General features: G+C 31.1%; 1 protein-coding gene across 25 annotated transcripts in view; it reads right to left on the bottom strand.

The window, feature by feature from the left end:
* PTPRD (protein tyrosine phosphatase receptor type D) overlaps positions 1-14,048 on the bottom strand; it is a 1,402,037-nt gene that overhangs the window by 639,661 nt on the left and 748,328 nt on the right. For all 25 annotated transcript variants that reach the window (XR_014576765.1, XR_014576766.1, XR_014576767.1 and 22 more), the window contains one exon: positions 4,865-4,887. The gene's annotated coding sequence lies outside the window, so the exon portion shown is untranslated. Of the gene's footprint in view, positions 1-4,864; positions 4,888-14,048 lie in introns of those variants that run through there.

The raw sequence follows: 14,048 nt of genomic DNA, 5'->3' as shown, positions 1-14,048 counted from the left end.
AAATTCCAGGGATGAATATTATTTCATTGACTTTTCTGATAGTACGAAATTCCCAGTTCCTAAAGCATTTAATAATGGTGATGATGATGATGATGGTGATGATGATAATAATAATAATAATAAAATCTATCCAAGGTGGTGAAGAAATAATTGCATTAATTCAGTTTACTATAGGACGGCTAGTGCCTTTCTAGCCCATTGAATAAACATAGGGCAAGTCACTGAAAATTGTGATTATTAGAAGAGAAACAAATATGTGTATGAGAGACTGATGGTCAGGTAACTCTTTTGATTATCATCCATAAAGTTGCTTCTAAGCAGGCTTTAAAGAGATCCAAAAGCAGACACATAAAAATAGTGAAAACAATGGCCATAAAGAAAACCCCAAAAGTATTATCTGTAGATCCCCTTCTCTTCTACCTCCCTCAGTATAAGCGATACAGCATACTGTTATTTTGTTAATTCTAAGATATTTTCTCCCTTATTTCATGTATTCTTTTATAGCTCTTGATATTGAAACTGTTGTTTGCAAAAGCTAGTGAGTTGATTAATAGGTATTTTATATGTCTGGTATCTCCTCATAAAAGACGGGTAAACTTATTTCAATTATCATACCACCAACAAGGATGCAATCTGTTCAAAATGGCTGTTTACGAATGGTTGCTTTGGTTAATGGCTGTTTTCTTTGTGTGGGAAATGAAATATAATATTATTAAACAGAGATATTCAGAATGTTGTGTCAACTTATCCATCTTTCTGATGTTTATAGGTTTAATTTTTTATAATGTTTATTCTATTTTATGGGCCCAAATGTTAAAGTATCACTTATTTGGAAGGATCTAATTTCTTTTATTTTTGTTTTAATGACCCTGAATATTAACATCCATGAATTCATGTGCAATCAGTGCAAAAAAAATACCACCACCACCACCAACAAAAAAACACTGTGGTAGGTACTCTATTAATTCTATTTAGACAAACATCATAATGAGGGAGGTAATGAACTAATGAGTTTTTTATTTTGCTTTGTTTTGTTTTTAGGTGAACTATCAAAGCGTTTACATACATGACTAAGGCTGTCTTATTTGCTAGTTTTGTTTTAACAATCTACCTGTAAAATGTCTCAAATTGTTGCATGATAATCTCAACACTTATGAGAATTCCTTGTAGGTAAGAAATAAAGAAGTGCACATGTAAGACAGAATGGGTGAAAGGGAAGATATGAATGTGGTAATTAAAGATTTTACACAAAAAATAATTACAAAGTATGTTAGATATATAAAATAGTGGCAGAAAGCACTACAATACAAATTAATCCTCCCAGAATTTATTAAAGAATAACTCTTTACTTTGGAAACAGGAACCATTATAGAATATTTTTGTCAGTTTCACTAAATAATATTTTGTAGGCTAAATATATCAGAACAGTTTGATAAACCATTTATACTTTGTCCTGTTTCAGATACTCAGGTATTTAAGCCTATAATATGCAGATTTGACTTCCTATTCAAACAATTTTGAGGAATATGAGAGGAAAGCATATTTCTTGAAATCATAAAAAGGTATTGAAATATGAAGTTTTATAAAAATTGTTAACAACTTTAAAAACTAAAGTTTTTCACAGGTGATAATACATAAGGAAGACAGAATTTCTAACAGATATCACATAGGTATTCCCGCTGAGTGAAAATTTCTTGCTGCCTCTCCAGAACTATAAAACATATAGACTCCAGAACTGCTGAGCAAACTAGTTTGAACTTGCAAACTATTAACAGGGAGTGCCTCCTTTATTATCTTCCTTCAGATCCAGAAGGCTTGAGAAGTTTGAAGAATTTGGTGTGAAAGTCTACCCCTGAGTATTTTCACTAGCTTAGTTTGCAAAACTTGCTTACTACTCCTGTTTTCTGCTCTCTTATAACAGCTAGCAGTTTTTACCAGCAGCTGTAGCTTTTCATAGTAAATGTGGTTGTAGTTCTTCAGGTAGTTTGATAGCATCTGATTCCCTCTCACATAGCTGCTTCTGCACTACTTGGTTCTTGTTATGCTTCAGCTTTTCTCCAACAATTTAATACAGAGCCTTAGATCAAAGTTTTTCATGAGGGACAGTAATTCTGGTTACCTAAGATTAAATAGTCTGAGGGAAACCTTTTTTTTTTTTTTTTTTTTAATTTTTATTTTTTATTTATTTTATTTTATTTTTATTTTTTTTTTAATTCGCTGAAATCACTATCTCTAAAATAAGGCCAGTGTCTGAATGTCCCGGGTCACTTCGAATTCTGCCTTTGAAAAGCTTATTTTTAGTTCCAGTCCTGCAAATTTCTCCTTGTAGTTGTAACGTGGCAGTATTAGGAAGCTAGGAAGCCCTACTGACTTCACTAATACTTTCTTGAACTCCAATGACTTCAGGTGCAAAGGCTACCTAAAATGTTATATCTTTTCATCTCGGATAAACCTAAATCATTTTGGTTTTGGTTTCTGATATGAAATTAATGAGAATTTTAGTCTATACTGCATAGATAAACATGCTGGAAGGGCAAAGAAAGGAGGTAAATAGGACAATTTAAAAACAAACAGAGAATTGAATTCATTAAATTTATTGGATGAAACAATTTAATGAAGAAAAATACTAATTAAATTATTAAAATCTAGATTGCAAGTAGTAATTAAAAAGACAGTTGCTATGCAACCAAAAGGATTTTTGTGACAGAGTGCAAAAATATATTTGTTAAGTATGCTGGTATTTTGCTTTGACCTTTTTCAATCACACACCTGCCCAGACTGTCTGTAAATGCATCTTTTAGAATGATAACATAAAAAATATCTTCAGGGTTAAGAAAAAACATAGTCTGTTTGATTCAGTTAATGACTTTTGTTATGTTCAAAAGGTTAAAAGTAAGGAATTTATGACATAAAAATAAATACACATATATATAATTATGTATATGATTTTTATGCTGATGTTCCATCATCTCGAAAGGATGTGTAACCTTCTATTCCAATACAGGGCCTGATCCTATAAAACATAGGGATATTAATTTTCACAATGTAGTGTATGAAATAGACCTCTTCCATCCTGAAGGTCTTAAACAACAGTTAAATCCGTTACTTTTATCAGAAACATAAACAACTGTTGTTCATAATGACTAGGGGCAATTTGTAATTGTCCTGGAAAAATGAAGGACAAATTTTCTTATTTTGGAATACCTACACTAAGATGCAGCTTGATTTCTGTTAGAATTTCTATTTTTACACAAAAAGATCTCTGATGTGATTATCTGATACTTACATAAAGTCAAGAGGGGACCAATGTACAGATAAACAGTATCTGAGAAATAATTTTATTTCATTTGGAGAATTTAAAGATTCTTTGGTCCACTGTGCTATTCAAATGGGAAGAAGATGTGCCTAGAGAAGTTCCAGGTGCCCCACCCCTGGAAGTGCGCAAGGTCAGACTGGATGAAGCTTTGAGAAACATGGTCTAGTGCAAGGTGTCCCTGCCCATGGCAGGGGGTTTGGAAGTAGATGATCATCGAAGTTCCTTCCAACCCAAACCATTCTATTATTCTATGATCTGGTTTGCTGAATCTTTAACTCTCCATCTTGTGGTAAGGCACAGTATATCACAAGCTGGTATTTATCTGCTGTGAGACAGTTCTGCCTGTGTCCTTCATTTCTCAGGGCTGATTACCAGCCATACGATCACCTTGAACTCTGTTCACTTTAATTCCCATTAGTCCTGCATTTAAATCACTAATACCATGGAAATGACACGAAACCTGAAGTGGATATAGTCGATCAGCTTCAGACCAATGTTAGATCACCACTACCATCCTATGCCCAGGAGCAAAGGACTTGTTGTCTGTTAAATCCCAGTTTCTGCACTGCTTCTTGCTTCCTGTTTGTACTTTGAATTTCCAGTAAGAGAGGGGAGCAACAACGATTCACTTGGGAATGTACTTAGGAACCTGAAAAATTCTGTCCTACTTAGCCGAAATGGAAGTTTTTCAGATATGCAGTCATATAGAAATTTTCTTCCTATTTCTTATGACTATTGCAGAAGGTAATTTAGATTGTATTATCCTACAAAGACATAAACACATCCTGACAACATGAAGCTCTACAGCTGAAGTTAAATATTGTGAATATTTTCTACCTTTATATTAAATGAGTAATTATTGATAGAGTAAGATTACTGTAATAAAATAGAGCACTCCAAAATTATTGTCATAATATTGAAGTTAAAAAATAACTTTTGAAAAGATATGTTAAAAAAGCTATTATTTTTTCTCCAGAAAACATCACTGAAACAATTGAGATTCTCAGCACTATAATATAACAGTTAATGAGTGAAAATGAGGTATAAGTACAACACAAAATGCTAATTATAATTTGCGTAACCTTATACACCTTGTTTTGTTGCAAATCCACCTGGATAAGACAGGTTCAATACTACCATCAGTATACAGTACCTTCTTCTCTCTGCTTTGGCTTAAAGAAAATTGTAGAGGTCTGCAAGGAGAAATGACTGTGTTCCACTGCCTAGTGAAGTTACATTTCCTTAAAATCTTTGTTTTATTTGGACCCAGATCATACTCAAGTACAACATACAGGCAAATTCAGCCTTGAAAGATACACCCTGTAACATGGTAATATGCTTCAGAATTATTTGTAAACTAAGAAACACTGTTGATTTTACGTTAACATTTTATCCATCAAACCGGCTGAGAAAAAACAGACTAAACTTTCACTGTAACCACCGTAGGGAGTGACTACCAGATACAAATCATAAGAAGAATCACAGTAACAAGCTTGAATATGCTTGACCCTGAGTATGCTACTTTAATCAATAAAATCAGTTTCCTACCTCAACTTTGTGAATTCCAACTCCTGTTAAAATAGAGAAAGAAAAGGATTTTCTCAGAAGGAAACAGAGAGGAAGAATTTGTTTAGCAAATACTTCACTGAAAACAAGCCAACCACTTTGATAGCAAGGAAAATTGCATTAACTAAACAGTTTCCCTTATATCAACACAATGAATGAAATACTTTTTTTTTTCTATATTTTTTCTACATATAGTCTCAATCTGTAAAGTCTTAATAATTTATTTAAAAATTCCTGGTAACACCAGGACATACAAAGTGAGGTATATATATATATATTTGTAACAATGGAAAAGGGAAATAGGATAATGTGAAACCAGATTTGCAGTTGAACTAATAAATGGAAAAAAAATACATAAAAGTTTTAGCCTAAACATACTTCTAACTCACTACATGCCTGCAGTTTTATTCCTATCTCGGAATATATGGTCAGGAAAGAGAAAATGTAAAATAAAAATTTTAATAAAATATGTGTGGAGGTGAAATATATTTTACTACAAACTGCAAACAATTTAAAGAGATTTTCAGAAGGATTAAATTTGGTTACCCACTTAAATTTCCCGGCCTATTTAGCACATAAAATACTGTTGCCATAAAAAGCTTATTCTCTCATCTTTAGCTACTTCCTAATGAAGTCATAAAGAATTCCTAATGAGGAATGAGGAAAAGTTGTAAAGCAAGCACAAGTCTTGGACAGAACATAATATGCATATACAAATTAGTATTTAAATCTTCTCTCCATTTGCATGTCATTGGACTCTAACAAATATCAGGACACCCATATCTAATTTCATCTTTAAAACCTCAAACTTAGTTTGACAACTTTATCATATTTTCCTGGGATTTCAGTTTTCTAGAGGCTAAAAGTATTTATTTAACTCTTTTTATTTGTAATATTTATTTTCAGATCAGAAAACTAGCAACTGAAATGCTTGGTTTAACACATTTTAGGGGGGATTTAGAATAATAATAATAATTGTTATTATTATTATTATTGCCTATAGATTACTTCAGGTGTTATTAAAGGACTGGATAGAGTCTCTACACAGCAAAGTAACAAAAATCAAAAGCACAAAACATGTAATCTTGTAACTGTAAATGTAAACAATTTTTTCTATTTTCTTAATTTTATTGTGAATCAACAGCTTATATTTAACAACATCTTCAAATCCAATTTTTGGATTGTAGTTTGCAACAAATTATTGTAATTTTATTTTCTGTAAGACAGTGGCCTGCAAAAATAGTGTGCAGAAGGTTCAGAATTCTGCAGAAAACCACTTCATATTTACATTTAAATAAAATAGTTGAATATTGCCATCTTTCCTATTAACACATCTGCAGGAGACCAATAAAAACCCTCTTCCTTTGTATCCTCTCACTGACTCAATTTAACTTGAGGTGTAACAATGTCAGAAAAAATCATCAAAAACTCAAGAAAAGGAGCAAGTTTGTAGAATTAGAATTTCATATTATTGATGGAATCTGTGCTAATTTTCTCATCTTTAAAACTTAATCTTGTCATTTCTATTCTAATTATTGTTTAGACTCAATGTTATTTTTCCTCACCTAATAACATCTTTATTTTACAGAGTGTATAACATAACATCTTTATTTTACTGAGTGTTTGGGATTTTATGTATTTATATGACTTTTTTTTTTTTTTCCTGAAATGCATTATAGATTCTTTAAAAAACCCTTTTCAGAAGGCTAAAAAGGGGTCTGAATATCTGGGCAAATAAGTCATGTAAAACTCTGAAGAATTTACTAATCTCTTACAAACTTTCTTTACTGTGCAATTCTATTTCTGTTTCAAATTCTAATTGTAGGATTTATAGTTATTTCTGTTTACAGTTGAAAGGATATATTTTTTTTTAACTTTGAAATGTCAGTTCATTTTTATTTTTTTTCTTTTTAACTTTAGATATCCATAGCCAGTGGTAGTCAGTATTGCAGTGAGTTTTGTAAAATTAGTTACTGGTGAAACATTGTACACACATTAGGTAGATCACCATTTAGTGACAAATCTGGATCATAATACAACACTGTTAGAAACAATTTAGGAGAAATTGCCACCAAACAAAGAATGAGATCATTTTCTTTAAGATAGCGTCCTGTATAAAGATCCCCACTAAGTCCTGTGTAACAGAACAATGACAGGGTTCCAAAACCAATGTTATTAAGTTTTAAAATATTTAAAAAATAAATAAACTATTGAAAGACTAAGGTCAATAGTACACTGCTTGACAGAAAGGTAGGGTGATCTATAGTGAAGAAGTTGTTTACAGAGAGATCAGTGACACTTAAAAGATTTGTAGCTCAGTTGTGCAACATCCTTGGTCTTATACCAACCACTGTAGGAAGATAAAATTATTATCTATGTATTGGTACATGTAAGAAATTACAAATTGGAAGAAATATTAAGTAGAGAGACAAATGTCACATTTATTTTTTATTTATTTATTTATATATTTATTTTCCTGTGATGAAAACATATAAGATTATCATGATTGAAAAAACTCTTCTGAACAACTCAGGATTCTTCCCTCCTTCTTTTTTCTCTCCAGCACTTATTTTAATCTTGATTTAGCCTGAGACAGACTATTTATTTATTTATTTTGCAGAGAACCATGTTTCATGCTTAGTCAGATCAGCCAGTAAACCACAGGTGGAAAGCTGAAAAAAGCAAGCTTATGTGTTCAAGTGATTTAAGTATCAAGACAAATTTGAAAACCTGTTTAGAATAAATAAAAGAGCTAGAGTAATAATAATAATAATAAAAATCAATCATTTCAGGTAGTAAAAAAAAGCAGGAATCCCTTAGAAAATGAAATAACAAAGTGTAATCAGTGATAAGAAAGATGTTTGGTTTTCTTATGAAAGTGAGTTAGAGCTCTGAGCAGACCCTATTTTCCTTCTCAGTGTTTGGAGCAAAGTTCACTACCAGAAAATTCTCACTGGTGCCCTCTGTTTTTGTGTTGTTTCCCTTTCCCTTTCCCTTTCCCTTTCCCTTTCCCTTTCCCTTTCCCTTTCCCTTTCCCTTTCCCTTTCCCTTTCCCTTTCCCTTTCCCTTTCCCTTTCCCTTTCCCTTTCCCTTTCCCTTTCCCTTTCCCTTTCCCTTTCCCTTTCCCTTTCTTTTTTATTTTCTTTTTCTAAAATTATGGCAAAGCAGAGAAGATCTGAACAAGTATTTTTTTTATTATATTTTTTTTTTTTAATGATAAACATTCATTGACCATGTCTTACTAAATTTCACGCCTTTATTTGTCTACAGTGGATAATTATGGCCAACTGTATCAAAAAGATGTTACATTTGTCCAAAAGAGAGGCATGCCTTGAAAAGAGTTATTAAGAAGTTCAGAAGAGCTAATGGCTATCTTAGAAGATGATATTGTCCAACTTTTTTAATATAGGACATTAAAGGAGAACCACAAGGAAATACAACATCTCCATATAGATTCATCAGGAGCATGAACACTAGGGAGGCAGAGAAGACATTAAAGATTATGGATTTGATATGAAAACATAGGTATACACCAGCCAGTAACAAAATTTATTCTGGCAAGATACTTCTGAGCTTGAAGTATCCAGAATACCAGGAACAGATGTGTGGGACTGACATCTGAACAGAATTTAGTTAAGAGAAAAAATAAGTATAAACTATTTTAAGATTACTATCTTATCACTGCATTAAACTACCCATTTATGTGCCAGTGTAATGATATAAATATTTAGCTGTACATTGCATTTAAATGAAAACCAAAATAATCTAATGTAAACTAGTTAAACTAAGATAAACTAAGATAAACTAAAACAATAAAACAAAATAAAATAAAATAAAATAAAATAAAATAAAATAAAATAAAATAAAATAAAATAAAATAATAAAATAAAATAAAATAAAATAAAATAAAATAAAATAAAATAAAATAAAATAAAATAAAATAAAATAAATAAAATAAAAACATTAAAAGACCTTCACTGCTTATGTTACTCTCTTTCTTCATCACCCAATGAACCTAGAACAAAGGACAAAGAGATTATATCTAAAGTTTTTTTAAATGAATTTGGGAATCTTTCCAGTGTCTTAGATGTTGCTGACATCAAATCTGTGCAAAAACAAGTACAAAATATTTTTTTGTTTGTTTGTTTTTAATTTGAACAGTTTGATATAATTGCAGTTGCATTTAATTTGATTTTTTTTTTTAATAAAGCAAATAAATATAACTGAGTCACACATGCTACTGTAAGGAAGGTATGATGTTGCTGGTTGCATTTGTAACTTCTTCTGAAACAAGGTCAAAGCAAATTTATAAAGATGAGCTTTTAAATAAGTCCTTTAGAAAGTCTGCAATAGGAAAATTGAGAAGCCTAGAGGAAAAGCTTACAGTTAAATACTCCTTAAACAATAAATTATGCTGAAGCTATATGATATGATATAGGCCTCTAAAAAAAAAATAAAAAAAAAGTCCTGTTTACCAGTTTATCATCTAGAATTAGGATCCTAATCAGACCAACTTTTACATTCTGATTACATCAGATTTGAATTAAAAATGACAGGTGGTAGTCAAGTTAGACTGAACTGGTTGCTACTGATAGATATTGTCCTCCTATTAAAAACAGATGGTAATTTCCTCTGCACTTCCCCTATGCTACTGGAATGCAATACTTAGTATAACTTCAGAATGTAACAGTATTTTGCTTTACAACAGTAAGTAGACCTTATTTTCAGTGATGGTTTTATTTTTCACAAAACAGGCATGTAGTACACATGTAGATAGGTACTGGACACGGCTGAAGTAATAGCTGATGCACTGAAATTATCACAAAGAATAGAGAATTGAAAGGAACAAAAAGAGAAAAGTGGCCTTACTTTCACAGTGTGAAAGTAAGTTGAATATATGTATGCAAATCTAAAAAAAATGTGCGTCTTTGGAAAAAAGAAAACGAAAAAGAAAAAGAAAAAAAAGAAAAAGAAAAAGAAAAAGAAAAAGAAAAAGAAAAAGAAAAAGAAAAAGAAAAAGAAAAAGAAAAAGAAAAAGAAAAAGAAAAAGAAAAAGAAAAAGAAAAAGAAAAAGAAAAAGAAAAAGAAAAAGAAAAAGAAAAAGAAAAAGAAAAAGAAAAAGAAAAAGAAAAAGAAAAAGAAAAAGAAAAAGAAAAAGAAAGAAAAAGAAAAAGAAAAAGAAAAAGAAAAAGAAAAAGAAAAAGAAAAAGAAAAAGAAAAAGAAAAAGAAAAAGAAAAAGAAAAAGAGAAAAAGAAAAAGAAAAAGAAAAAGAAAAAGAAAAAGAAAAAGAAAAAGAAAAAGAAAAAGAAAAAGAAAAAGAAAAAGAAAAAGAAAAAGAAAAAGAAAAAGAAAAAGAAAAAGAAAAAGAAAAAGAAAAAGAAAAAGAAAAAGAAAAAGAAAAAGAAAAAGAAAAAGAAAAAGAAAAAAAAAGAAAAAGAGAAAAAGAAAAACATTTCTCTATTTCTATCTACCTTAATTTTCTTCACTATATTAAACAGTACAGTACTGGTGGTATCCCATAAGTGGAGTTATATAGCTCAGTATATTTAAAAAGAAATTAACTAGGAAAAATGTACAGTGCCTTGTAAGACTAGTTATCGCCTATTACAGATGCATGATAGATGCCTAACTTCATCTTATTTTATGATCAGATGACCTGTTTAGTGGATGAGGGAAGGGCTGGGGATGTTTTTCACTTGGACATTAACAAGACATCTGATACTGTTTCCCACAGCATTCTCCTGGAGAAACTTGCTGCTCATGGCTTGGATGGACGTACGGTCCACTGGGTAAAGTTGGATGGCCGGGCCCAAAGGGTCCATTTCAATGGGGTTAAATCTGGTTGGTTGGTAGTCACGAGCAGTGTTCCCCAGGGCTCAGTACTGGGGCCAGTTTTATTTAACATTTTAATCAATGATATTGGTGGGAGGATTGAGTGTATGCTCAATAAGTTTGTGGACTACACCAAGTTAGGCATTATTGTTGATCTGTTTGAAGATGGGAAGCCTTTGCTGGATTGATGGGCCACATTGAATGACGCGATATTCAGCAAAGCTAAATGCTGGGTGCTGCAATCGAGTTATAAGAGCCACATGCAGTAGTATAGGATATTTTGATGTTAAGTGTGTATGTTAAAAAATAAATAAATAAAATATATAAAATTGAAATCTAAGTAAGAAAAAATATCTACAAAATATGAGCAGGGGACAACCTGCTTGCTTTCTGAAACAAAAGCACAATTGCATTGACTTTCTTTAGAAAGATACTATCGGGAGTGACTTTGTTCAGAGAAAGAAAAGTTGCTTTATATCTTTATATATGAAACAGCATTGGACTTGGTGTTTGTGATTCTTCCTTGAAAAAAAGCTAATGAATTCTGAGTAATATGAACTTTTATTTACCTGAAAGTGAGGAAACCAATAATTTAAAGTTTAATTGTATATTTGTTTGTTTTTGGGGCAGAAGACCTAAGACTCAGTTAAACTGAGTGATGATCGACTTATATATCTCATCTGGAGAAAGAAAATCTACCAGAATTTGAAAATGTCTTTTCAGGATGACTATGAGTTCTACAACCTCTCTCACTCTATCTTTTTGTTTTTGGTGGTGGTCGTGGTGGTAGTGGTGGTGGTGGTGGTAATTTGGTTTGGTTTGATTTTTGTTTTAAATTGTGACTTACACTGTTTAGGCACATATTGATAAAGCAGAAACAGGTACATCAAAGCAACATCAGAAATTAACAATGAGCACAAAACATATCCAGCTGTTTATTTATGGTTCTTCTATTTTTATTCCTCATTCTAGTATTCCTGAAACTTCACCTGAGAGAGCTATATGAAACTCGGAAGGGCTGAAGAGCTTATTCCATAAAAATAGCTTCCATTCCATCAATAAAGTTTTTGTTGGTTTGTTTGTTTGTTTCTTGCATTAATACACATGATTTATGATGTTTAAGTGAAAAGGGAAGAAATGACAGCATAGATAAACAGCAGCAATGAGTCCAGGATGCAAAATCTTTAAGCTATTTAAACACAGATTTCTTAAACTTAGGCAAGCTGTGCATACAGCTGAAAAACAGACTCAGAGCTCAGATTATGACACCACCAATAGTATGCATCACCTTTCTTAGCTGATGCATGTTTCACCCACAGTGCTAAAATTCACCATCATCCTGAGAAACACTTCCAAAGATGACATGATGATTGTGCGAGTACTGCATTCTGATACTTGTATCTGTCAGTAATAAGTATTTAAAATTTTAATTTTCTTTATTTTTGTCAACACTTGCATGAAACACTATTTTGTTTTAGGAAAAAGAAATGCTTCTTCCTTGATAGCTGTTTACATGGAGACTTTATCTTAATTAGTTTCATAAATAATTCATAATGGAGGTGATTCTAATGCAAGGGATGTAAAGTTTTCTGTAACAGAGTAACTTTCTGTCATGAATTTCAGGATTATTTTTATTTTTTAATTTTTTTACAATAAAAGAAAAATTACAAAACATTCAATGCTAATGAACACCTGAGATCTTCTGTAAAACTTACTTTCTCTGGCTCATTCTCTTGCGTCATCAAAAATCAAGTTAGAAATATCACAGATTTGTTTCCTTCAGAAGAGTGCATCTTGTTTCTGGTGTACATCACAAGATATTATTTTGCAATAAATTTCCTGAAAAGCATGGACAATTACTTGAAAAGATGTGCAATCTGTTCATCTTACTATTTTGAAATATCTGGTAGATTAATGTTTTTAAAGACTGAAATTCTTCAGTTTGAGATTTTACACAAATGTTGCATATAGTCATTCTTGAAGAGTTCAGAAAAAAAAAGATCAGCTTTAACAATGGCATTGGTTACTGTGTGATTACGTGGTACAATATTTTTAATAAGTATTACCACTAAATAACAACTTCTCAAGACATAATTAAAATAAAAATCCACCATGCTTTTTAGCAAGCAGAGCATAAGGGACTCTATTTAAAAACTTGGATAGTGGGAATATCTTGAGTTTTGTAGAATAAAGGACCTTCTAATACTTTAGAAATAGCAATAATATTTCATTGTGAGCTATGTACTAGAATGTGGTCTTTCTCATATATGTAACAGTGTAAAGAACACTTTTGAAACATCTTTGGAAAAAGAGGTGAGAATTAAGAGACTGTCAAGCATTAATCAATATTTTTCCCATCCTACAATTTTATAACTTCTGAACTCAAGGCCTTCTACTTCTAAAAAAAAAAAAAAAAAGGAAGAAAAGGAAGAAGAGATGTAATCGAAGAATATAAGAATATATTCTTTGCTGGGAATGAAATAAAATATATTAAAAGGAAAGAAATGGAGAAATTGAACCTTATACTTCTGAAGTTTTATATAAGTATTATATAGTGCTCTGCTTTTACCCTGCAAATACAGACACAATTTTTTTAAAACATTTACCTATACATTTGTGATAGGTATCAAGGACTTAGAAATAATATAAGGAATACGTCCAGTTTCATATACCTTAATTAGAACTGAGCTTCTAATGGATCACAGAAATGTATAATTGGGAATATACTCATCAAGAACTAAATTCTGCAGCACTTGTTTCTTTTAAAATACAGATATCTTTAAAATTCATAATGTGTTGTCTGTAAGTAAAGTAAAGGAATGTAGACATATTTTTTAGTCTTTACTTCATTCATATTTTTATGACAAAATACCATGCATCAATAACTAGCATATTATCCAAGAAAAATAATAATAATAAAAAAAGATTTTAACTAAACACTTGATCCAATATGCATTGAAACAAGTGGTATTTTGTTGAGTTCACTTTGGTGAATTGGTCTTTGGTGAATTCAATGCATATTTGATTAGGTACATAAGCATTCACAAAATACTTGCATCTAATGATTCTGCCAAAGTGTTTCTGCATTCCTCACTTCTGACATTGTCAGATTTTAATTGTAACTGCAAAAAGTAAATCACCTTATAGTCTGAAGAAATAACATAAGATTGAGCAAATCCATCCACAACATTCTTCCTAGATGCTTTCTGTGCAGTTCAAATTAGAAATTGTATAAACCTGACATTTCAGATATCTTGTGTTTGAAAGTGTTACAAATAAACAGATGAGAAAGTATGTCTTTAAGAATTAGTTTTAATTGTCTTCAAAAGAGCT

This window comes from Anser anser (genome assembly GCF_964211835.1).
Source record: "Anser anser genome assembly, chromosome: Z".
Classification (NCBI taxonomy): Eukaryota; Metazoa; Chordata; class Aves; order Anseriformes; family Anatidae; genus Anser; species Anser anser.
Note: the sequence above shows the minus strand (reverse complement) of the source record. Positions and strands in the feature narration are given on the sequence as shown.